This window comes from Leptonychotes weddellii, chromosome 6 (assembly GCF_054177405.1).
Source record: "Leptonychotes weddellii isolate Sample4059 chromosome 6, ASM5417740v2, whole genome shotgun sequence".
Classification (NCBI taxonomy): domain Eukaryota; kingdom Metazoa; phylum Chordata; class Mammalia; order Carnivora; family Phocidae; genus Leptonychotes; species Leptonychotes weddellii.
In genome coordinates this window covers 71,021,938-71,048,310 of record NC_138374.1, presented here as the reverse complement: position 1 = coordinate 71,048,310, position 26,373 = coordinate 71,021,938, and the positions used below count along the sequence as shown (strand labels likewise).

At 38.5% G+C, this 26,373-nt stretch overlaps 1 pseudogene across 1 annotated transcript; it reads right to left on the bottom strand.

Moving 5' to 3' along the window:
• Window positions 1-5,508: 5,508 nt before the first annotated feature.
• LOC115943509 (large ribosomal subunit protein eL39-like) lies at window positions 5,509-25,799 on the bottom strand (annotated as a pseudogene). The gene is made up of 4 exons (XR_014146363.1): window positions 25,675-25,799; window positions 25,005-25,074; window positions 19,887-22,940; window positions 5,509-5,909 (listed from the first exon to the last, which is right to left on the bottom strand). The product of XR_014146363.1 is annotated as a large ribosomal subunit protein eL39-like (transcript).
• Between the last annotated feature and the right edge of the window lie 574 nt (window positions 25,800-26,373).

The following is a 26,373-nucleotide window of genomic DNA, read 5'->3' as shown; positions in this document are numbered from 1 at the left end:
ACACTTATTGGCTGCTTTTTACTCTTTAATCTAGAGTCTTCTTGAACATGATAAATCCTGCTCAACTAAGAGGAAAATGTTGACAGAGTTAGGATGAAGTTTCTTGAGTTCTGTTCCCTGAGGTTCACGGTAAATCTTAGGAAAATGTGCTAGATACTCACTTTGGATCAGCTTTTGAACCACTCTCTGTAAATCATGTATTGCATTGGAGACCTGAATAACAGATAGAATGATTATACTTTCCCCTTTGACAAACAAGGGTCCATTTCAGTCAGATATTCAAATACTCAAACAGCCTCTTTATGCTGGGGATGGAAGTACAAGGTTATGCAATATTAAAGACCAATCTTTAAGGAGTTCTAACTCCATGGGAAACAGACTGATGTGGAAACAACCTATTATCTGCCTAATATTCCATTTGTCACACATCTATCCTGCTCTTTTCTTTGCCATGCTCTAAGTTTTAGATTCCCAAGCACACTCTATTTGCTAACTAATCAAATAGCTTTGATAATGTATTTTGTGGTAAGAATCTCAGAAAGAGAAGAAAATATTCCCTTAGATCTGCAGAAGAGCACATATCATCCCATATTGTAAAGCCAGTTCTGATCAAGGAGAGAATTCAGTCCATTCACAAAATTGTCGCTCTTATTCTCTTATCCAATGCGAAGACTTGTATAAAAACTATATAATCTTATTCTAATCTTCTTTGGTTTAACAGAAAAGTCTTTTAATCATTTTTTTTTTAGAGAGAGAGAGAGCATGAATTGGGGGAGGGGGGAATAGAGGGAGAGGGAGAGAGAGAATCTTAAGCAGGCTCCATGCCCAGCACAGAGCCTGACGTGGGGCTTGATCTTAAGAACCTCAAGATAGGGGCGCCTGGGTGGCTCAGTCGTTGGGCGTCTGCCTTCGGCTCAGGTCATGATCCCAGGGTCCTGGGATCGAGCCCCGCATCAGGCTTCCCGTTCAGCGGGAGGCCCGCTTCTCCCTCTCCCACTCCCCCTGCTTGTGTTCCCTCTCTCGCTGTGTCTCTCTCTCTCTGTCGGATAAATAAACAAAATCTTTAAACAAACAAACAAACAAACAAAGAACCTCAAGATCAAGACCCGAGCTGAATTCAAGAGTCGGGCACCCCACCAACTGAGCCACCCAGGCGCCCCAACAGAAAAGTCTTTTAAAGACACCTAGACTTCTGAGTCTATTGCTATATCCTGTGAAAAGAACCTTTTAATTGCTAGAATTTGGTAATTCTGAGTGGGTGACTTATGTAATAATTTCTTGCTTGAGGAAAAAATGTTTAAATTGATCTCTCTTTTCTGAGAAGGATAAATGCATGCAAGAGTTCTTCACTAAGCATGAAGAGCTTCATAATGTCCTTCTTCTCCCTTCATATATAAAAAGGTAATAAACTTATGATTTTGTTGCATTCCTTAATCAAACCAAGAGTTTGAGAGTCTTTGTCTCATTTAAATTCACATTGCTAAGTGCTCTAATAGAAGTCAAACTAAGAGTCATTGCTGTCAAGAAGGAATAACAAACAGTTCCTTTTGAGGATGGGGACCTGAGAAAGCTTCACACAGGAGATGACATTTAAGATGCTGTAATAGAACAGTCAGATTTCTGCAAGCAAAGAAGAGAGGAAGGGTTTGGTAAGGGAGTCTTTCTGGTGGAAGGAGTGGTAATGCCTTGAAAACATAAGTGCCATGTGTTGAAGGAATACTGCCTGTTTCAGAATGGTGAGGAGTGGGGACTGGTTACTCAGTGAAGCTGGAAGAGTGGTTGGGTCAGATCAAAGGCTGAATGAAGCATTCTGGGACTTTAAAAAATATAAGCAGTGGTGTGCAATAAAATACTTGTGAGTAGGGGGTCATGTGATTTGCTATTCACTGAGAAATGTAAATAGCAGGAGGATGGAAGATGTATTAAAGAGAGGAAGACCCAGGTACAGGGATACCATTTAGGAAGTCACCTGAATAGTTTCTGTGAAGGGTGACAAGGTCCGTGGTAATGGAAGGAGAAGGTGGGCAGGAATTCAAAAGATGTTCTAGAAGCATAATCCTCTGGAAATGAGAATGAAGACAAGAGAAAGGTTGGATACACCTACAGGTTACTAAGAGGGGTTGTAGCATCCTTCTCTTTTGAAATGTATACTCATAATATATGCACTGTGTGTCTACAGGATGTCTCAGAAGTGAGAGATAGGGGAGTGAATTGCATAATCACTGGAGGTTTTCCCTAATTCTCTTATCTGTGGTTAAAAACCTAGGATCATCAACGCAAACTATTTCAGAGGAAGCCATCAACAACAGTTGAAATACACTCTATCTTTTGTCTATGAAACCACCACGGCACTTCCAATCTAGAGATGTAATACTCTTGCCCCGGAATGCCCGTCTTCCTCCAGAGTGACTTCCAACTTTGCTCATATCTCAGACTATTTCTATGTGAATCATTCAACCACTTCTTTACACATGCGGAATGAGTTTTTACCAAGACTCAATGATTGAACATTATGTTTCTATAAATCCTTCCTCTATTCTTTTTGAATCAGTGGCTCCCATCCTCTGAGTACTTTCTCTTTAAATTTATTATTTCTCTTTTTCTTTAAGTTTCACTCACTTCTATGGTAAACACTTTTGGTAATATTTTTCACAAAGGATGAATTATGAAATTAAATGACACAAAGTAAGCCATTGATGTGTCATGTCTTTAGGATAGATGACGTTAAGGACTTTTACAGTTCTAGTTTGATAAAAAGGGGCTCACCCGAGCGATAAGGCTCAGCATTAAGGTACTCCAAGTTGTTACGTATTCATGCTTAATTTTGGAAAAGTTATGATCATGAAATATGCATTGACCAAATGAATTGATAAATTACCTTCATCTCCGCCAGCCATGTTGTATCATTTTCCAAGAGATGAATTTTGATGTAATGTAGAAAAGCTTTATTCTTTGAGTTATCTATAATACTTCTTATTACTAGAGCCAAAGACCTTATCGGTATTTTCATTTTCATTATAAATTTCAAACTACCAATAAAAATTTAAAAGTCAACACCAATTTATAAAAGAAGGAGGCAGAGAGGAAACGTATATTCCTACATATTTTGGAATAATCCAAGAGAGAAAATAATTTTCTCTGGAAAGGTGAGACTGAATTGGGTATTTTGAATGCGTATTGTTGAGATAAGCAAAACGTTTGGTCCTAGAAGCTGAGAGGATGTATTACTGAATGATTATTTGCCTAAGAGGTTTATATTCAAGGATGTCTTGAAACAAGAATATGTAATTTTTACATCGATCTTAGCTGAATGATTTTACCAAATGTCATTCATGCAGACATTCACTAACTTATCAAAATTTATACAACATCGTTTATGAAGCAGGTACAGTGTTAGAGACAGAAGTGACCCAGGTACAAGATCCCTCATTTTGTGGAGCTTATGACCTATGAAGGAGAGAGGCATTGGATATGTAATCTCTAATTCATTCACTTATTTATTGACAAATATTTATTGAGGCTCTATCATGTGTCAGGCATTGTTCTAGGCACTAGGGACACAACAACGCACAAAACATAAAAATGCCTGCCCTCACGGAGCTTAACTTCTACTCATGGTAAGTGCTTCAAAGGTAAATGCAGGCTGCTGTGGAAACCCATTCAACCCAAGCCCCACAGTTGGCCTGACTACTTGCTCAAATGCCTCCGGGAAGGGGTTGGGAAACTGAGCCTTGCTGTGTTTCCTCAGGGTTGGGTTCAGGCTGTACTAGACCAGAGAGCATGAGACTGATGGAGGAGGGCTTTGTTTATGCCTAAAGACCCTGTACCTTGCAATTACATTTTCTGCAACATGTTAACCACCCGACTAATGAGGTGCACTTGAGTCAGTTAAGGGTGTCCCTTTGCATACCTAGACTGGGCTACATGCAGGAAAATTCCAGTATTGTATGTATGTCTGTATGTAGGTATGTATGACTATACTTGAGGAGATTTCTTTGCTTCCAGGGCATCTGATAGGACCCTCACTAAACAGGTATTATCATCTGCATACATCCTCTGGGGAGGCATTTGGGACCAGGAAGCTGCACATCTTGGTTTGTTTTGGAAAATTGCCCATGTATTTTAATCGTGTTGACTTCCTTCTATGTCCTTTAAGTGAATTAACTGTTATTGTCCAAGCGGTATCAATGCTTGATCTTTCCACCCATCTAAACCTGTTACTGAAATCAGTCACTTTAGCAGATGTGCAGCTTGAGGTAGACTTAACAAATATGATACATCATCTGGCTTTACTTGCAATTTTATTTTATTTATTTTTTTTCTTTTTTAAAGATTTTATTTATTTATTTGAGAGAGCGAGAATGAGAGAGAGTACATGAGAGGGGGGAGGGTCAGAGGGAGAAGCAGGCTCCTCGCCGAGCAGGGAGCCCGATGCGGGACTCGATCCCGGGACTCCAGGATCATGACCTGAGCCGAAGGCAGTCGCTTAACCAACTGAGCCACCCAGGCGCCCTTTACTTGCAATTTTAAAGGTGATGATAAAAATTATGAGAGGACTTTTAAAAGCATCCTAGTTTAGGCATTACATGATATGACCATACACTACAGGGGCCATGGAACAGAGTCAGCTCCAGCCCAGCTCATTTCACTATGAAGACAATCGGGGGTAACAATGGACTCATCTCTGCATGGACCCATCAGCTGCCTTGACAGGATGGTTTCAGGAAAGCTGGAGAAGACTGTTTTTAACCAAAAATGTTCCCCCATTACTTCTTGCTCAGAATCCAATTTAATATGTGGTAAGTATCTTAGTTTGAGTTTACCCTAAAGCAGACCATTCAACAAGGACTTGCGACCAGACATTTTATTTGAAGGTTATCCTAGGAATTGATGTGAGAGAGTGGAAGGAGTGAGACATGGAAGAGAGAAAGCTCTGGAGCACCTGAGAACAGAATATCCATCCTTATCACACCTCACGTGAGAGCTCTTAGCTTATAAACCAATTTGCTAGTCTAAGAGAGAAAAATACCCCTACATTACTTTTCATTGAGTGTTCTGATGTTAAAGGAACTTATGCCCATTTAAGAGAACATAACAGTTTGAAGAAAGGATACTGAGTAAACGACTAGAACAGATGACTCACACTGATACAGAAATAACAGAACAGACAGAAGAGCTCTTCTGCAATGTAATGAGAACTCTCAGGGAGATAGAATTAGAGAGCACAAAGTAATTCCTGAAACTGAATACATGGTTTCAAACTTAAAATTCAGTAGAAAACCTGGGGGAAAAAGCACTACCAGAAAAAATTAAATGATGTGGAAGAATAATGAAGGAAATATCTTCTAACACAAAGCCAAAATATAAATAAATAAAAGTAATGAATGACAAGTTAACAAAAAATGAAACATAGATTCAGAAGACCTTATGTGCATGGAATTTCATAGGATTACTAGAACCCAAGATGAGTAAAAAAAAATTTTTTTTTCAAACAAAAGTTCTCACAGATTTATTACTGAACCAACCTACTGGTGCAGAAGCATTGTGTAACAGAGAAAAATCACTTTGCTGATAAAGCACTATTGTTCAGGTAGTAGTGATGTAGTTTACAGAGTATATGATGTGAGCAGGGGATCTTCACACAGCATAAATACGTGTGTCATCTCATGTGTGATCGATCCCTTGCAGACCCAGCTTGGGTCTCCTCCAATCCCTCCTCTTGGGAGTTGTACCTTACCTGTTTTCATCTGAATCCACTGGGAAATGGGATGATTCTGTGTTTGTTTCTTAGCCAGGAATTGCTTGATCCTGAAAGTCTTGTGAGGAGACATGGCGAGGAACACACAAACACACACACGGTGATGGTGGAGGAAGGGAGCCATGATGAATCAAACTTGGATCCTGGGAAGCTAGTAAGAATGGGAATATGAGCAATAATAAGAAAAACATTATTTCTGTGACATAATCATTCTTGAGAATAGTTTTGTTATCAAATTTGTAATTTTTGCATACTCTCTTTTTGCTTCTTACAGTGGAAACTAATATATTGTGTTTGTGACTTTAAATGTTTTAAAATGTTAAGTTTGCAACACAAAATATTTCTTAAATCCTTACATTTTAATTTGTTACTTATATAAGTAGTATAGAGGTATTTAGAGGAAAGTTGATTGTTTCATGATTTAATAAATGTTAATTTTCGATATTTATTTATTTTTAAAGATTTTATTTATTTACTTGACAGAGAGCTAGAGAGAGTGCACAAGTAGACAGAGTGGCAGGCAGAGGGAGAGGGAGAAACAGGCTCTCCGCTGAGCAGGGAGCCAGACGTGGGGCTCGATCCCAGGACTCTGGGATCATGACCTGAGCCAAAGGCAGCCACTTAACCAACTGAGCCACCCAGGTGCCCCTCGATAGATATTTATATTAGCTTACCAGGATTGCCATAAAAAAGTACCATTGACTGGGTACTTTGGGCTCCCCAGGGTACTTTTTTTTCTGTGCTGCTTAAACAACAGAAATTTATTTTCTCACTGATCCGGAGGCTGGAAGTTCAAGATCAAGGTGTCAGCAGTGTTGGTTTCTTCTGAGGACTCTCTTTGGCTTGTGGATGGCAGTCTTCTCCTTGTATCTTCATTCAGCCTTCCTCTGTGCTTGTGTCCACAAACAATCTACTTCTTTATTTCTTACTCAGTTTGGGTTCTACTAATCTTACATGACCCAAGAGGAAAAGAATACCATCTTGGTCAAGCTAAAGTGACAAATCCTGGGTTGCTGACTGGATTGAAATTTTTTTGGAGGAGGGGTTGAATTGGGATCAGAATAGGAGACCTGTGAGCAGATAATTCACATTTGAACCACTCATAGATTTTTATTACAAAGTTTCACTAATCACCATCATGGGATTTTTTCCAAACCTATCTGTTAGTTTATTAGGGCTGTAACAAATTACCACAGACTTAGTTGTTTAAAATAACAAAAATTTGTTCTCTGATAGTTCTAGAGTTGGGAGTCTGAAATCACTTTCACGGAGCTAACATCAAGGTGTTGTCAGGGCTGATTCTTTCTGGAGGTGCTGAGAAGAGAATCCATTTCCTTGACTTTTTTTCAGCTTCTAGTGGCCTCCTGTATTCCTTTGATTATAGCCCCTACCTCTGTCTTCAAAGCACAGTGCACCATCTTCTGTTCCAACATCCCACCACCTCCCCCTCTGACTTGGACTACTCCTCTGACCATCCTACAAGGAGTGTCGTGATGACATCTGCCCACCCAGATAATCCAGAATCATCTCCCATCTTAAGGTTCTTAATCCATCTGCAAAATCCCTTTTGCCATACAAGGTACAATTCACAGATTCTGCAGGATTAGGAGGTGGACATCTTCAGAAATCATTATTCAGTTTACCACACTATCCTTAATACATTTCATATGCATAGATTTAAATTTTAGAAAACTTGGTGTTTTTACTAGAATTGAGGTGTTCTGTAGGCTGCACCTAATTTTTATCCTCTAATAATGATATATTGACATAGTCTGTCAGTATAATTGGAAATTTATGTATGTCTTATTAGTACTTCATTATAATTATAGGGTCATCTAAATGTTATATTACCTGGAAGATGAGAAAATGAGTGTGTGCAGTTAGCTTTCTTTAAGGGGGACATGTGTCCAATTTTTCATCTTGAAGCACATCTTCAAACACACCACTGGACTCTCATTTAAATGGTTACTGTGTGTGACTAGAGATGCTATTCAGCTATTACCTCCTGCCCCCAGGGAGATCCCACTTGCTGATTAGCCCTTCCTTGATACAGGTTTTTTTTTTTCCTCAGAACTGTTGGAAAAAATTCATGAACATTGGTTTCACCCTTTCTGTCCATACAAATAGAAACAGAAACTTAACTTCTTCATGAATGGATATACTTAATAAAAATAGATACATTATAATTATTAATAAATTATATATTCCATAATAAACATTATCCTACTTACTACAATTAACAAAAGCTAAATAGAATCTATTCACCTTTTTAGGTATTACAACTATCATTTTTATACCTTGTATAAATTTTCCTTTTGCACATCATTATAAACTCATGGTCTTTTAAAAATTCAATGAGTTCTAATTTATCATAATTTTTATAATTTTTTGCAAGTTGGCTCAACTTGGTGATAGGGAACCCCCTAAAATTGGCCTCTTTGGCTTTTTAGAATTGCCTCCAAAGATCTTGAGAACACCATGACTTCCTAGGAAAAAATAGGCATTTCTGGATGCCTCCTGATTGTTTTCTGCTCCAGGACATTAAATTAACTATCCTCAGGAGCCTTGGTTTCCTCTTAGTAGAGAATGATGTTAGCGATCAAAATATGGGCTCCAGAGGCATGTAATAGAAGCGGCAGTGATGAGTAGAAGGGCTGCTTCTGGGGCTGCTCAGGACAGCCACAATCAAGATTTCTTTTCAGGGTTCACACTGGTCATTCCAACTTGACACATTCTGTTCTCGTACCCTGCTTATTGGCGTATGGTTTCATCAGTCACCAAGACTTTCCCATCTTGACACTTGTAAACAAAGCAAAATAAAAGCCAGCAATGGGATACCATTTTTCATCTTCCAAACAGGCAAAGATTAGGAAGATTGAGGATGCTCAGTGTTGGCCAGAGGGAAGGGAAATAAGACATTCTTGTGGACCACTGGTGGTAGCATAAGCTAGTATATTTTCAGAGAACAACTTGGCAACATCTATTGACAGTAAAATATTCTTTAGCCCAGAAATCCCACTTTTAGGGATCTGCCTTACATATAAATTCATACACAGTATGTATGACCAGTGCAGCATGGCCTGAGCTGGTGTATAACAGGAAAAACATCTAAATGCCATCATAAGGGGATGGGTTAAATAAATCATTATGGTACAACCGTACACAGTGAAACACTATGGAACCATTAAAAAGAAAGAGGCTATACATGTTCCCATGGAAAAATACCTAAGCTACATTTATGGGTTAAAAAAAATAAGGTAAAGAAAAATTAGTTTACTCTGATCCCATGTGTGTATGTGTGTGTGTGTGTATGTATACCTATATATGTACACACACATATGGATATATACATAGATATACACATTTGCATTCTAATAGCAAATGGCTGGATATATAAGAAACAATAGTTTTACCTCTGGGAACTGAATGGAGGTGGCTAGAGAGAGGAAGACTTACATTATAATATTTTATAATAATAAACTTTATAAATACTGTCAATATTATCTCAGGGAAAACAGTTCTATTTTTGTGCTCATCCATTAATGCTGTTAAAAAAAAATTCAACTGAGTGAACTTCAGAGGTCTTCTGGCTTTATTCAGTGATTCATGAATTGAGCAGCACCCCATGCAACAGACAGAAAAGAGCTCTGAGGAGCTGTACAAAATTAAAGGCTTCTATAGCCACAAGGGAGCAGTAACAAAGTTACACCAGCAGGAAGTGGACTGGTTGGGGCAAGGTCACTTTTCTTTAGGGGATGGCAGGGATCCATCTGGCAGATTTCTACACTAGTGCTGGTCAGGTGATTCCTGACTAATTGGTTTAAGATTCCATTTCTGGGAGAGATCAAAACTGTAATTAATTCAGTCTTGGTTTGGTGACCTGGGGCTTAGCATAAGTGACTCCATTTTGGTCCTATTGTCTTGTTTTTAACAATATGGACTAAGAGCTAAGTTTAAATTTATTTCAGTTTTTCCCCATTATTGACTGAGAATTCCTTCTTCCAGTAATTCCTCTGTTTTCAATACGTCATTCTCTACATTGAGTCATTGCTGGGCTTTGTTTCCCCTGATTATAGCGTCAGTACCTGGTAAGAAGATAAACTCCTTCCCAAGGAATGTGATTACATTAAAGGCTGCAGTGTTCTCATCCGACAACTGTAAAACAGAGGCTGCATGGCCTACTAATGACAGTTTAAGGAGGAGAGGTAAATTTTATTAAACAATGAAAACCCTTTTCAGGCTGCCTTCATTTAGCTGTTCTTTTTTTTTTTTTTAAAGATTTTTTATTTATTTATCTGAGAGAGAGAATGGGGGACAGAGAGCATGAGAGGGGGAGGATCAGAGGGAGAAGCAGATTCCCCGCTGAGCAGGGAGTCCGATGCGGGACTCGATCCTGGGACTCCAGGATCATGACCTGAGCCGAAGGCAGTTGCTTAACCAACTGAGCCACCCAGGCGCCCCTCATTTTGCTGTTCTAATGGACATTTTTATCCAGCAAAAGTGGTTAAAATGAACGATTAAAAGAATTCAAGGGTGAATTAAATTCTTAGAGATTTTCAAAGAATGATATTATTTCCCTCAAAATCACACATCTGTTGTGTATCAAATAAATTTCAACATTCAGAGGAGACTACAGAAATATGAGGTCAGAGAAATCAAAGGCTGCTATTAAGTTTTATTTCTTTAGGTATCTCTTCTCCGGGATTTCTCATTCATGCACCTCATTTTTATCCAACCAAGTAACTCATCAAACATTATACTTATTAAAATAAATACCATGACCAGGACTGGACTAAGATTTAGGGATATAACTGTTAAAAAAAAAAAAAGTAGTGTTACCTTTACAAATGTATGAAACAAAAAGAAAAAAATAGAGGGTCAATCTATAGCTAAAAAGACTTAAAAGACTATTAACTAAGTTCAAGATGTGAACCTTACTTATAACCTGAGTCCAGAAAGCACATTTTTAAAAAGATGAAAAAAATTAGAAATTTAAATTCTGCCTGGATGTTTGATGATATTAAAGATGCTGAATTCATTTCCAGGTGTGATAGTGGCATTGTAGTTGTTATAAAAAGGAGTGCTTTTAGAAACACATACTGAAATATTTGCAAATAAAATTATATGATGTCTGAGACTTCCTTCAAGATAATATAAAGGTGTGGGGAATAGGTAGGGGTGCAGTAGGGACAAGATTGGCCATGGGTTCGTGGGGACTGGGGCTAGGTGATGGTACATGAGGGCTTATTATTTTATTCTGTTTCTTTCATCTACTTTCAAAAAAATTTTTAAAATCTGCCCTTCTTCCCCCTTGGGGAAAAAAAAAAGAGATACAGATTGAATCCCTACCTTCCTGGAGTTTTCAGTCTTAAGTGAGAAAGCAACACTCACTGAGTAACTAAAAGATGAAGTGTGTTAAAAATGAGAGTGCAGGGGCGCCTGGGTGGCTCAGTTGGTTAAGCATCTGACTCTTGATTTCCGCTCAGGTCATGATCCCGAGGTCCTGGGATTGAGCCCCGAGTGGGCTCCCTGCTCAGTGGGGAGCCTGCTTCTCCCTCTCCCCTTGCCCTTCCCCCTGCTTGTGCATTCTCTCAAATAAATAATAAAATCTTAAAAAAAATGAGAGTGCAGGGTGACAGCAGACCTTGCAACTGAGCAAGATACCTGGAGGTGGAGGGAGGAGTTAGTTGAATGTTTCTTTACCGAAGTTCAGTTGAAACAACATTGAAAGGTGGGGTGGAACTGTGAGAGGGGAGAGATAGAGGTATTCACCAGGCAGGAAACAGCATGTTCAAAAGGCCTGGAGAAGTGGGTATAGTATATACGTATCTTACAGTCTGTACAAGTTGAAATAGGATGTAAAGTTAAAAAGTCAGCTGAGGGGCGCCTGGGTGGAAAAAAAAAGTCAGCTGAATATTTTGTTTGCATATGTCACAACATTTATCTGAACTTGAAACAGGTATGTCCACATTATCTTTTACCGTGTCACCTCCTATCACATGCGACTAAATTCAGTGAGCTGTATTCTCAGTATCACGGATGTAAAGTCAAATAATATATGGTTGTTTCCTGTAAGAACCTCACAGTCCAATGACAGTGACAAATATATCTCTACCTGTCTATACCTTATCAAAATGAAATGTGACAATATCTCTACTAACAGAATACAGTGAAGACTGTAGGGATATAGAGAAGGAGTGGTTCCTTCTGCCGATTAGAACAGCAAAAGCCTCAGAGGAGAGCATGCCACTGGACCTAGGTTTTAAAAGATAAGTAGGACTTGGTGAGTCAAAAACAGAGAAGATGCTATTACTCCCAAGGACAAGCGTAATAACAACCTCTTTGTTGAGTGATTACTAGCTGAAGAAGTTTGTTCTCTAAAACCACAGACTATCAGAAGCTTTGCTGTTTGAAACTATACATTAAGAATAAAATATCTCACTCTTGCCTGGAGATTCTAAGACAATTTGACACAGAGACTCAGCCTCGATTTCCAACCCAAGTAAGATAAGGGGGTTCTGGATACAACACTCTGCATCTATCTTAACTGTAGTTTCTAAGGAAACAGGATGCAGGATCCTTCTCAGACCTGATATTGACCTCTGGTTTGCTTTAAGTCTACCCAAACATTGCTTCATTTATATTTCATTCAAACTCAACTCTTACCCCAAATCCTATAATAACTTTATCGTTTCTTGGTTTGGCCAGATGCCTCACAATTCTTATGTGTGTGATCTCCCTCACTGCAAAGGGTCAATAAAGCTGATGAGTACAGTGTGGTCCTTGTAGGCTAATTGTGCTAGGACAAATGGCACGTCTTCAGAGAGGCCTGCTCTGATGTTGTATCCCAGGATAAAGTAGTGTTCCCAATGCACTCTGTGATAAGCACATCCTACTTTTCTTTCATGGTTTACTATATCCTTCAAGACTCCAAAGCAATGCAATGATTTAGTCAAAATATCTGGTTAGAATATTAACTAGTTATATTGTTCTACTCTACTGGTAACTGTATAAAGTTGAGAGCAACCTAAATGTTCACTCCTTAAAGTCTGAAGCGATTTAACATATTCATTGCCTCCTACCACACCTCAGGATGTTTGCATGGTGCATAAAAGTTATAAAAATCTGTAGCACTTGGAAATACTGTTTTGACCAATTTGGAAAAAAAAAGTTTATAAACAATTTAAACAACAGCTAAATCAGCAAAGCAGGCCTGATAAACTGCAAATGAATCAGAAATAAAAACATTGAAATAGCAGGAAAAAATTCTAATATATGCTTTTTGTTGTTTCTTTTCTTACATACATTTTGTTGGGTTTTTTCTTACTCTGAAAGCAAGGCATATAATAACAAAAAAAAAGCAAAAAGAACATAAAGGACACGATAGTTCTAGCCTACACGCAGGTAATAGAATTTAACACCTGGTTGTTGCTCTCTCCTAAACACACATTCTTCCGCTGAACACAACCACTTTTTATCCTAAACTACCCGCATCCCTGTCCCTGGAGCCTTTCGGTAGCTGGTTTCCAAGCTCCAAAGCCTGAGGGGGGAGTGGAGAGGCAGAAGGCTTGAGAACAAGCATGGCAGCAAAGCTGAAATAAAACTTCCTACGTTGCGATTTTGCCTTGGGTTCATTCTGAGGCCTAAAAACAACCAAGCAGCCACTCAGGAACTGTCTCATAAGCGAATGAACAAACAGATGTGTCAATAAACAAAATCGGTTTACCACGTATCTATGTCATGTTCAATTTTTCCCAAGAATGCTATTTCCATCTTCGGGATAAAAATTCAGCATAGTATTTTCAGTCTTGAAACGGGCTAGTGTGGGCACATATTAATCTCCTGCCTGGCCCCCTTCCTATCTGAAACCACCAGCCTGGGCTAACTAGCACCTTATCGCTTCACATTTTCCTCTGCTCCTCTATGCTGTTACATGAGATATTTTGTTTAATCCTAAGTACTTCAGTTACTGCTCCTGTCAAAAACAGATACCTTATCACTGGGATTTGACCTGAGAGCAGAAATTCCACTGTAGTCATCCGTCCTACATTAAGAGTCAAGCAAGGCTTTTTCTCTTTTTTAAAAAAATATATACCAGCCATCCCTCTACTACGTTCCAAATCAATAAATATTTTTATCCACTCTCTTTAAAAATGTTGAATTTCTTAAAAAATGGTTTATTGTACTGACATGTAAAACAGAATAAATAAAAGTGGCCCAGTATTAAGCCCCACTGTTTCTTACTTCAAAGAATGTCCTCTAGATTTGCTATTGTTTGCAAAACAAATATATAAAATATACATTAAATATTCCAGTTACATGAACAACAATTATGCAAAGCTTCAACAAATCATAGTTGTGCCTAATGTATCATGTAGCAACACTCATTATGAAGTAGTTTTAATACAGAGAACATTCTTTTTTCCAGAAATTATAAAAAAAACAGGTCTTTCTTTTGGGAATATCTAAGGCATGTGAATATTTGACTTTCAAATGCCCAACATAGAAATGGCTGGTTGCTTCCTGCTTTCCTCAACTCCCCAGGTGAATGAGAGCCAAGCTATCCTGAACCAAACTTTCCTGAATGCACGGAACTGCCCATCCCAACATCTCTTTCTATCTTCTTTCTTTTCTCTCAGACTTCCATTCTCTTATACGTAACAACTGTCTTTAATCCATCACAAGAAACAGAAATAGCTTAGCTCTTGGCTATTCTCCTCCTCCTTGGGCACACGCCCAGTCACACCACCACTGTAGGACCTTAAAGAAATTAACCTCATAGAGCCTGTTTCCTCATCTGTACAATGAGGTAATGGTACCCACCTGAAAAAGTGGTAAGGATTTTTGAAATAAAGTACGCAAAGCTTTCAGCACTATGCTTTGCTGGCGAATGCATTGTAAGTGGTAGTATTATCTACATTACTCTTCAGCAAGGAGAACAATCCTTCTCAAACCCACAATCTTAAGTGAGTGACATAAAAATAGTGCTTGTGATAAAACTGTTTCTCAAAAAAGTAACAATGACTTTGGAAGTAAAATTTGTCATTGCATTAATTGTGTTGCTGCTGTAATAAATTATGACAAACTTAGCGACTTAACACGAGTTTATTATCGTAAGGTCTGGAGATGGGAAGTTTAACATGGGTCCGCAGGACAGCTTTCCTGGTGAGGCTCCGTAGGGAGAACCCACTTCCTTAACTGTTCTGGCCACCAGCTCCTAGAGGCCGCCCACATTCCTTGGTGAGTGGCCCAGCCATCACTCTAACCTCTGTGCCTCTCATCACCTCACCTCCTCCCCCAAAGCTGCAGGCCCACATCGCCTCTCTTCACTCTGACCCTCTTACCTTCCAGAGGGACCCTGGTGATGACTTGCTTATACCACATACTCTCCCCATCTCAAGATCCTTAACTTAACCGCATCTGCAAAGTCCCTTCCTATTGTGTAAGGTCACGTATTCACAGGTCCCAGGGATTTGGATGTGAACACTGGGGTCATTATTTAGCCTACCAGAGTCATTTAAAATGATCAGGCCATTTAACCTTCTGGAAACTGCCCTGAAATTTCACCAGATTTACAGACAACTTTCTATCTTCTCATTTTTCACTAATAAAATCTGCTTTTCTTTAGGTGTAACCAGTTGATAAAAATAATGCCATTTCTGATTCAATATGTTTTCCTAATTTGGATAATTATCAATGTTTTGATAGAGTAGTGTACTACAAGGTCATGGCAAATGTGTATTCTGTGTACACAGGCTAAATTGAGATGCAAACAACCATCATGATGTTTATCCTCTGGGTGAATTATTTCATACTCCCAAACAATGTACTCACCAACTTGCAAGACAAACTATTTTTTTTTATTGTGATAAAATATACATAACATAAAGTTTGCCATTTTAACCATTGTTAAGTATACAATCTAGTGTGTTAATTATATTCACAATGTCGGGCAAATATCACCACCATTTCCAAAACTCTCTCAACATCCCAAACAGAAACCCTGTATCCACTGAGCAATAACTCCCATTCCCTCCTCCTCCCAGCCCCTGTAAACCTCGAATCTACTTTCTCTCTCCATGAATTTGCCTATTTTAGATATTTCATTTAAGTGGTACATTATATTTGTCCTTTTCTGTCTGGTTTACTTTACTTACCATAATATTTTTCAAGGTTCAACCATGTTGTAGCATGTATAAGTACTTCTTTTTTTTTTAAGATGTATTTATTTATTTGAGAGAGAGGGAGAGAGTGCACGTGAGTGGGGGGAGGAGCAGAGGGAGAGGGAGAGAGAGAATTTCAAGTGGACTCCACACTGAGCGGGGACCCCAATGCGGGGCTCAATCTCAAGACCTTGAGATCATGACCTGAGCCAAAATCAAGAGCTGGACATTTAACTGACTGAGCCACCCAGGCACCCCAGTACTTTGTTCTTTTTATCACTGAATAATATTCCATTGTACGTGTAATCCCACATTTTGGTTACCCACTAATGTTGATGACACTTGGGTTGTTCCCACCTTCTAGCTATTGTGACTAATGCTGTTATGAATACTGCTGTATGAGTATCAGTTTGAGCCCATGTTTTGGTTATACACTAGGAGTGGAATTGCTGGATGATAAAGTAGTCTATGTGTAACTTTTTGAGGAATTGCCAAACTGTTTTCCACAGTAGCTGTTCCATTTTACTTTCCCACAAGCAATGTACTAGAATTCTACTTTCTCCACATTTTCACCACAACTAGTAATTACTTTCTTTTATATTTTAACCATCCTAGTAGGCGTGACATGATATTTCCTGTGTTTTTGATTTGCATCTTTTCATGTGCTCACTGACCATCTGTGTATCTTTTGGGGGGAAATGTCTATTCAAATCTTTTGCCCATTTAGAAAATTAGGTTTGTGTTCTTGTGGTTGAGTTATAGGATTTTCTATATATTTTGGATATTTGTCCCTTATCAAGTGTATGATTTGCTAATAGTTTCTCCCATTCCATGGGTTGCCTTTTTACTCTCTTGAAGTCCAACTTATCGTTTCTATTATCACTTGTGTTTTTGATGTCATATTTAAGAAAATATGGCCAAACCTAAGTTTATGAAGACTTTTTCCTTTTTTTTCCCCAGAGTTTTATAGTGTTTAATTTTTAACTTTTATAGCTTTTAAATTTAGGTCTTTGATCCATTTTGAGTTAATATTTGTATATGGTGTAAAGGGTCCAACTTCATACTTTTGAATGTGGATATCCCAGCACCATTTGTTAAAAGACTGTCCTTTCCTTACTGAATGGTCTTGGCAACTTAGTTGAAAATCAGTTGATCATAGATGTGAAGGTTATTTCTGAGTTCTCAACTCTCTCAAGCCCACTGGTTTGTATGTCTTCCTTATGTCAGTACCACACTGTTTGGAGTATTGTAGCTTTGTAGTAAGTGTTAAGGGCAGGAAATGTGAGTCTTTCAACTTTGTTCTTTTTCAGATTGTTTTGGTTATTCTGGGTCCCTTGAAGTTCCATATGAATTTTAAGATGGGCTTTTCCATTTTTTAAAAAGCACTGTTGGGATTTTGATAGTGATTACACTGAATGTGCATATCACTCTGGGTAATACTGTCATCTTAGCAATATTAAGTCTTCCAACCCATGAACACAGGATGCCTTTCCATTTATTTAGGTTTTTTCTAATTCTTACAGCAATATTTTGTAGTTTTCAGTGTGAAAGTTTTGTGCCTCATCGGTTAAATTTATTCCTAAGAATTTTATTCTTTTGGAGGGTATTGCAAATGGGATTGTCTTAATTTCCTTTTCAGATTTTTCACTGCTAGTGCATAAAAATTCAACTGATTTTTGTATCCTGCAACTTTGCTAAATTCATTAATTATCCCTAAAAGGAGTGTGTGTGTGGGGGGGGTATGTATGCATATTTGCATGTATTCTTTATGTTTTCTACATTTATGTAATCTATGGTATAGTCAGTTTTACTTCTTCTGTTCCAATATGGCTGCACTTTATTTCTTTTTTTCTTGTCTAATTCCTCTGGAACTGCCAATACTATGTTGAATAGAAGTGGCAAAAACAGGCATCCTTGTCTTGTTCCTGATATTAGGGGAAAAGCTTTCGTTCCTTCTCCATGATGTTAGTTGTGGGTTTTTTTATATTTATCTTTTATCATGCTGAGAAGGTTCTCTTCTATTCCTAGTTTATTATGAAGGGATGTCAGATGTTGTCAAGTGCTTTTTCCACATCAGTTGAAATGACCATGTGGTTCTCCCCCACCTTTATTCTATTCATGTGCTGTGTTACATCGATTGAGTTTGTATGCTGAACCATTATTACATTTCTGGGATAAATCCCCCTTGGTCATGGTGTATAATCCTTTCTATATGCTGCTGAATTCTATTTGCTAGCATCAGTTGAGGATTTTTGTGTCTACATTCAGAAAGGATATTGTCTAATTTTCTTGTAGTGTCTTCTCAGGCTTTGGTATCAGGGTAATGCTGGCCTCATAGAATGAGTTGAGAAGTATTTCTCCTCTTCTATTTATTTAATAAAAGGTTTTTCTTTGCTGGGAGTTTTTTTTTTTTTTATTGAATGTGTTGTTATTTTTTTCATAAATAGAAACCACATCACTTTATTTGTTACAGTGAATAATGAGAAGCACTAATTCAAGAGGGCCACAGAAAGCTTTTATACCCACATAATAGAAATGATAAGCACCTTCACCATCCATGCCTTTTGTTCACTTTTTCTTTTGATCTCTGTTCCCCCATGTACATCAGTATGTTGCTTCCAGAATGGTACTCTGCCCTTGAATCTTATACTAGTTGGGAGGCTAGTCTATCACCTTCCCTTAATAACTCCCAAGTTGTTGGGAGATTTTTGATTGCTGATCCAGTCTTCTTACTTGTTATGGGTCTATTCATATTTTCTTTTTCTTCTTGAGTCAGTTTTGGTAGTTTGAGTGCTTCTAGGGATTTGTCCATTCCCTCCGGGATATCCAATTTGTTTGGTATACAGCTGCTCATAGTATTCTCTTATAATGCTTTTTATTCTTTAATCAGTAGTAACATCCCCTCTTTAGTTTCTGATTTTATTGTATTTTGTTTTAAAGATTTTATTTATTTATTTATTTGACAGAGACAGACACAGCGAGAGAGGGAACACAAGCAGCGGGAGTGTGAGAGGGAGACGCAGACTCCTGCTGAGCAGGGAGCCTGATGTGGGACTTAATGCCAGGACTCTGGGATCATGACCTGAGCAGAAGGCAGACGCTTAATGACTGAGCCACCCAGGCGCCCCTAGCTTCTGATTTTAGTAGTTTAAGTATTCTCTTTTTTCTTAATCTAACTAAAGGTTTGTCAATTTGTTGATCTTTCCAAAGAACCAGTGTTTGGTTTCATTGATTCTATTGTTTTTGTATTCTCTATTTCATTTATTTCTGCTCTAATCCTTATTATCCTTATTATTTTCTTCCTCTTTATGGCTTCAAACTCAGTTTAATATATTCCTGAATTAGTTTTTCCCTCAAATACCTAAAATGTAAAAATAAATAAGTACCTCTGTGCCATCAGACAAAGAATAGCCTACTTGTTAGATTTACTGTTTAAATCCACATGAACACCTCTCATATAATTAACAGAATATTACTATGTCTTTATGAAGATGTTCAGAAAAGGCTTAAGGTCATGAAGGAGAGCTACCCCAGACTGAACATTAAGGCCATCCTCTAGTTTCCAAGACTGTCAGCCTTGAAACAACACCACCACAAGCCTCTTGGCACCTACAGGAAAAACTGAAATCAAGTCTCTCATTTTTAGACTATGGCGTCATCATGAAACACATCAGAACTTGGTCTATTTCTGTAGAAAACAAGCATGACAAGAATCCTCTGATAGCCTATGAACAATGATTTCTCCCCTTGAGAGAAAAGCATGGATCTAAGTGACACCATTACTATAATGTGATTCCACAACTCTCCCCATAAATGTGCTCCTCAGTCCCTAAGACTAGCTTTCTAAGGGTGTGCTTGGAAGAGCTGACTTCTCTCTGCTTCATTTGCATCTCTTGCTTAGCTTTCAAACGTCACCTTGTCTGACCCAGATCTCCATAACCAGATATCTCATGCTGACCACCTACCTCCTCCTCTTCCTTGGACTTCCCATGCTTCATAAACCATGATCATTCTGAGTGAGACACCCAAGGTCAGGTCTAAGGAGATGGGATCAGGTAACTTCAGCAAAATCAAGAAAGACATGACAGGTTTAACTGAAGGGGTTAAGTGGGGTTAATAATTACATACACCAATTAGGACTTTCTACGGAAAATAATGAAACACTAGTTCAAACAGTAAAGACGGTTATTACCTTAGATGACAGGAAGCCCAGAGGCGGTATACTCCAGGTTTCATTCATCAGCTCAATGGCATCATGAAGGACTCAGGTTCTTTCCACAATCGGCCATGTCATCTCGCTGTGTTGGCTTTGTTTTCAAGCTGGCTCCTCACTGGTTCTAAGATGGCTGCAGCAAGTCTAGTCATTGCATTTGGACATGCTAATGTCCAGAAAAGTTGCCTCTTCCTCAAGTGTATCACTCTTTTGCATTTTAAGAATTTTTTTTAAGATTATATTTAAAATTATTGGTATCTCTGTGCTTTGAATCTCTCTCATCTTTCCAAACCATGAATTGCATCTATTAAAAACAAAATGTTGGTATAAAATAAAATTTTAGAAATAAATTTCATGGAATAGATGCCGAGTGAGCTGGGAATTTTTAAGAGGTGGATAGAGGTAGAGGTGCATGGAATAGTAGAAGGTGAGAATCTAGTGGGGCTTAAATCCTGCAAGAACAGAAGTTTAGAAACAGGAGCAAAAGTTTTGAGCCAGGACTTCTTGGCCTCTCCATTTTTTGTTTGTTTGTTTGTTTGTACCTTCTTAATTCTAAAGGATTTGTATTTTAGAACTTGCCTTGGCTAAATTTTCTTAATCTTATGTTTGAAACTGTCTCATTTAATCAGTAACAAGTACTCCACCATCTTTGAAATATCCATTTGAGGCATTTCATTCACTGAATACCAACTCCTTCCCTTCCAGAATATTTAACTGTGCCAACTGCAATATTTCTTCGAGTCATTAGGATCTATGATTCACTCATCCGATAATGTGTTGACTGTTTATCACCCTATCATTTGTCTTTCTTAGAACCAAAAAAACTTTCTCAGAAACTGCTAAGTAGACTGCCCCTCCTATCTCAGTGACTAGAATTTAGTTACATGCTCTTTCCTAAACCAAAACTGGCAAGAAAAAATATAATTACCAGGATTGGTTTAAACCAATCAGGACTTTTTCCTTAAGTGGGGACAGAGGGACCTTCCTGAGAGGTGAATACATACACAATGATTCCAAGAAAAAAGGGAGAATAAATGTTGAGTGGGTTAACTAATATAACTGCTATAGTATTATGTGCAATATTTATCCTTTTAGCCCCATCTACAAATGATACTTTTTGAGGTCACTGTTCATTTGTCAGGAATAGGTAGGTATCAGGAAAAGAAACACAAAGATAGCTCTCTTTCCACTTATCATATTCTAGAACTGGTTCTACTAAGTACTTGTTAGATGAGATGATTTTGGCAAGGCATCTAACTTCTCTTTGATTTCCACATCCACAACATGATATAAATACTGTTCTTCATAGGTCATAGGATAACTGGGAAGGTAAAATAATGATGTTGCATAAATACACAGCAATATTATTTCCACATTTTATGTTCCCACACTGTTTGTTCTATCTCATTTATTCATTCATACATACACCCTTTTAACAAGTAATTCCTGACAGTCTACTTGATGTAAGGGATGGATATTTAAGTATCAAAAAAGTTTTCACCATGGCTCTTGCATCTAAGGTATTAACTAAGAATGAGTTAGCAGCAACTGCTAACAGATGCCAACATTGCATTTCTAGCTTAGGTAATGTTGGATTTTAATACTTACTGATATACAATATAGGCAAGTAACTCAACCCAAGAAAGATGGATTTATGTTACAAGAAAATAGTAAACAGGGGTGCCTGGGTGGCTCAGTTGATTAAGTGTCTGCCTTCGGCCCAGGTCATGATCCCAGGGTCCTGGGATCAAGCCCCATGTTGGGGCTCTCTGATCAGCAGGGAGCCTGCTTCTCCCTCTTCCTCTGCCTGCCGCTCCCCCTGCTTGTCCTTTCTTTCTCCCTCTCTCTCTCTCTGTCAAATAAATAAATAAATAAATAAATAAATTTTAAAAATAGTGAACAAAAACTGAAAGACTGTTTCATGCATGGGCTAGGGAGACAACATGAAATTGACATTAATGTACTAAGTAAAAAACGTTCTTTCTGATAAAAAGCTAATGAATAACTTTTCTCTGAAAGTTCTCTGTTCTTGGGAATAAGGAAATACTGATGGCTTTAAAGTCAGCTAACCCATTGTCTTAAAGGTCAAATTGCTCAAAGAGATTTTCCAATTTTGGAAAACATTTCAGAAAAAATAAGATGTTTAACAATTGCTATTGTCTATGCTTGTTCTTGAAAAATACAGGGAAGAAGAGAAATTTTTTTCCCGAGATTTAGAACCCATTATTCATCTTTGTGATGGGATAACAAGATCTTTCGGAGCGGACTTCTGGAGAAATTATGCCGCTGAGCAACAGTACTGGCATGTACAGGAAAATCATTACAGAACAGGAGGAGAAAGTGAATAGCTACAGTTTCCTCCTATTAAATGGAAGTAGCAAAGCACAGCAAGAATACTGGCAATTTAAACATTGTATCCGGTTTCCCAAATAGTTCAATGGATTTAGAACCAACATTTGATGGGAGGGAAGAATTCACATCAAAGTCCTAGGATGTGTCGAGACACTAGAAGAGAATCTTTGTCACTGCAAAATAACTCCCTTAGCAAGGTAAAACAGAGAATGTAAAAAAGCAAGTCACCTCCATCATTGTGCACGGTTCAGTGAAGTTCTACTCATCAACTGAAACACAACGTTAAACAATTCAGCTTGGCTTTTATATGCTGGGGAACAATGTAGTATCTTATCCGTGGAGTCTGGTGATCTATGCAACCTCTGCATTCAAGCAGGGTTGAATGGACTGATGTTGAAGCATGGATCACTCCAGCCCTGTCCATACACATGGACCCTTCTTCTGGTGGTTGTTTCTACAGCAATAAAGAACAAATAAGCACTAAATCAATAACCAGGAAAGGAAAGATGAAACAGCAGGGCAGTAAGATACTAGAGTTAAAACTTTCTTGGTGTAGGCACAAAGTTAGTTGCTTAATGTAGTTGTAAGATAACAAATATCTATGACAAACTGGCCATTGTCGGTTTACTTGGTTAAAGGAAAAGCAGTAACAAGAAACATTTTAATTATGTTCAGTAAAAGTTACAAATTGATTTGGGGCCAGGAACTATATAAAGTCTTTATGTAAACTGCCTCACTTAATCTTATCAACAACTGCATAACATAGGTATTATCCCCAATTTATAGATGAAAACAAATTGAGGCAACAGTTTAACTTGCTCAAGATCTCACAGATATTAAGTGATGAAGCTGGAATTTGAGAACCAGAAAGTCTAAGTTCAGAACCATGTTTTTAATCAATATGTTCTATGCTTACATAGACAGCCTACCCTATCCCCCAAAGCATTTAGCCTTTCCTTTCTTTATTGTTTCTTCACCAGAAAGCCTCTTCTTTAGTAACATTGAAAAAAATATTATAGATATCTGTAACTTAAAATACTGTATTTGACACCATGCAATCTTAAGAATGGAACAATTATTTTAGAAGTCCTGTGAATAAATAATCTAGCAAAAATACCGTATTCTTTAATATAGTGGATTGATTAGAAAAGTTCTACTTAAGACAAATTAGAATAATGTAGAATAGAACTCAACTTTTTTCTTTTCCACTCCAAAGGACACAACAGATAATGTTCACTTCTGGATAAAATTACACAACCACTAGCAATTCAAGTCTTTCATTCTCTGTTGGATCCCCAGAGCTGGCCAACCAACTTTTTACTTGTTTCCCATTCCTCTCAGTTGCAAATCCTTTCCTATTTCTCTCAGTTCTAAATCCAATCCATTTCTACATTCCAAAGACCTAAATCCTATTCTGGGATTCAAGGATTCCTGGATTCAAGGGAATCCATGAATTCCCTTCTGCTAGACCAACAAATGTATCTACATGTGATTCCATCCTTCCAACCTTCTCTCAGAAAAATAAGGTCTCCTTTTGTTCTGGTCCAAATCAAATTCTCTGTGCTCTTGGTTCCATGCTCTCATTTCTTCAAGGAATCTGAACCACTAATTTTCCATTCTACCTCTCATGTTGTCTTAGATTTGTCAAATATATTTGCTATCATGCTCACAACCTCACATGAGGAAAAGCGATCCATCCATGGTCTTTACCAAGACACAACCATGTTTTATACCATGCAAACTCCTGGGTACTAGCTGATTGGACAAGGTGGGCAACTACCTAAAAGGGCGCCAACCTACAGAGTGGCCAGAGAATTAAGACATGGCCTGACATGAAAAGATGAGCAGGGCCTGTTGCCTACTACTTAAAACTTCTCAAAGCTACTCACTGCTTTAAGAATGAGAAACCCATTTTAAGGAAGATGAGTGGATTATTATTAGAAAAGTTAAGAAATGATCTTTGATGCATGTCTTGCTTGTGAAAGTAATTTTAATGTTCAGTGGAAGTTTATACAGTGTAGTTGCTAGAGAGTTATGCATCTTAGCACAGGAATAACATATAATATTACTGAAACATTATTGATAAAAATACCACTCATAGCAGCCTATTATATGAATTTTAAATGTCATCTGTGATTCTCACAGTCATTTTGCAATGTAGGTGCTAATATTCCTAGTTTTCAAATAGGAAACTAAGGCACAGAGAACCTGAGTTACTTCCTAAGGTCACTCAGTTAATGACTGGCAGAGCCTGGCATCTGGATCCAAGGCTTATATACTCTTTATACTACCTTTATATCCTCTTTATACTACCTCTGGCTTTTTCCTAGTGAAAAACATGAAGGCATTGCTTAACCTTATCGTTTGTCATCTTGGCCATAACAACAAAATGACTGGAGCTGGTTTAATAAATATACAAAACAGCATAACATTAACAGATGAGGAATGAGAGGAAGGAAAAAAAAATCAAGCTAAGGGCAAATTTAGTTTGTAGGAATGTGTGTCATTGATTATGTACGTAGGTAGACAGGGTCTCTAAAGGTTACTTCATTAGGAAGGATGGTGCCTTTGGGAAGACTTGGTACCTCCTGAGGATACAAAAGATCAAGCACGAGAGGTGATCATTATTAGGCACATATATTAAGCAAAATACAACGACATGCAACTGGCACAAATGCTTGCTGAATGCACTTCGGAATATCATCAGGCATTTCAGCCTATAAAATGTAGGGTTAAGAAAGTCCATAAAGGAAAGGTAGATGTTCACCAAATATTAATTTGAGCAAAGTTCTGTGAAAATATCACCGAACTGTGAATATTCACTCTACCAAGCGGCATCTCGATAAAAGAACAAAAAGATGGCTTCCTGCTACAGAATATCTTAAAATTTGCAGTGTCCAAGTTGGAATCTATTCTTGATTTTACACCATTTTGTTCAGTGGTTAACATTTAGAGGTACACCTCTCTGAACCAGAGACACCTCAACAAGGTGAAAAGTAGTTAAGATGGGCTTACCAAGAGCAATTTAGTAGTGTCTTTGAAGGAAAAGCTCCATTACAAAAACAGATGACTTCTTTAATCTTTATTCTTTTCCCAACTAGTGTACAAATTGGTGGTCAAGTGGAGAAACCAACGTATTGTTCAGATTTATGATTTTTTCCCTTGGATCAAAGATTCTGAGCACTAACCTATGACAACACGTAGCTGCTGACTTGAGTATGTAATTACACGCGAGCGGAGTTTCAGCTTGGAGTGGTGGTAAACAGAGACCATGTTTGCTCCATATAGCAGATTAGCTCATACTTAATAATGCCGTCAATCACGGGCTATGATTCATCACAAGTGATCATGGTTGTGCTGTCTCTACTCTGAAAGCCTCGGATGCCAACACGCACAATCCTTCCGGAGTGCCGTGGCGCTGAGCTCAGTCAGCTCCGCTAGCCCAGGTCCAGACACTACCGAAGGCTCGGGAATTAGGTTTCCTGGAGAACAGAGCCTCTCTCCGGTTCTGGTGCGCCTGGCTGCACGCTATTATCAAACTCCAACCAGGGAACAGGTTTGGACTTCGGGAGGCAAACTGGGGCAGGGCCCGGGGACCTACTCTGTGAACAACAGCCTCAGGCGCCCTGGTGGTTCGGAGAGCACGTTTTCAACACCACCGGTGAACGGGGCGGGGCCCGAGTCAGCCATTGTAAGGTGTCCTGTGCGGCGGGTCTCCGAGACGCGGGCTCATTCCCGCCCAGAGCATCCGAAAGAGCAGAGCAGCGGTTGAGTCAGCCCCGGAGGCACCTGCCCTAAGAAGCTCGCCCACGCGGGAGGCCCCGCCGACGCCAGTTCCACCTCAGCCACAGGTCTCCGAAGCTCTCCGGCGTTTCGTGCCGGCGCCA